Raw genomic sequence first — 570 nt, forward strand, 5'->3', positions numbered from 1 at the left:
TGGAAGTAGAACAACCTATTATGTCCATTCTTCTCTTCTGAACAATATAAAGAAAAATTAGTTATATAGTCCATCTTGGCTGGCATAGATTTTATTGTTAAATAAGTCTTTTTGTAACAAAGTAAGTTTGGAAGATTCTAAACTGTTCATCCAATATCTGAGGAACAAGAACCCATGTATATAGTCTGTATTTGGGGTGGCCTTACCTTTAATTTTTACCAGACCATTATCCAACAAGGAGGCCTGGGTGTCCAGAAATGGGAGGAAGACAACTATGCCAAGGAAGAACAGAAGCAGAGAGTAGTTGATGACTTCCATGTTGGAGCTTCTTCAGTGTCGGGGTTGTGGATGGGGAGGTGACATCTATATGTTTCTTACCTCTAACAGAGACAACAGTGTCACCATGGTGGCTGTGCCAAATGGAAGAGGTTCATCATGAATGGCTGCTAGCAAGGCAGGGGTAAAGCTTTTTGACTGATAAGGTGGCTCACAAATGTGTATTTACTTTTGCCAGGAACGTAGCTTCAAGTTGTAGTCTACAATCTGGAAATAAAATGTTGCTTCAATTTT

This window comes from Pyxicephalus adspersus, chromosome 2 (genome assembly GCF_032062135.1).
Source record: "Pyxicephalus adspersus chromosome 2, UCB_Pads_2.0, whole genome shotgun sequence".
Classification (NCBI taxonomy): domain Eukaryota; kingdom Metazoa; phylum Chordata; class Amphibia; order Anura; family Pyxicephalidae; genus Pyxicephalus; species Pyxicephalus adspersus.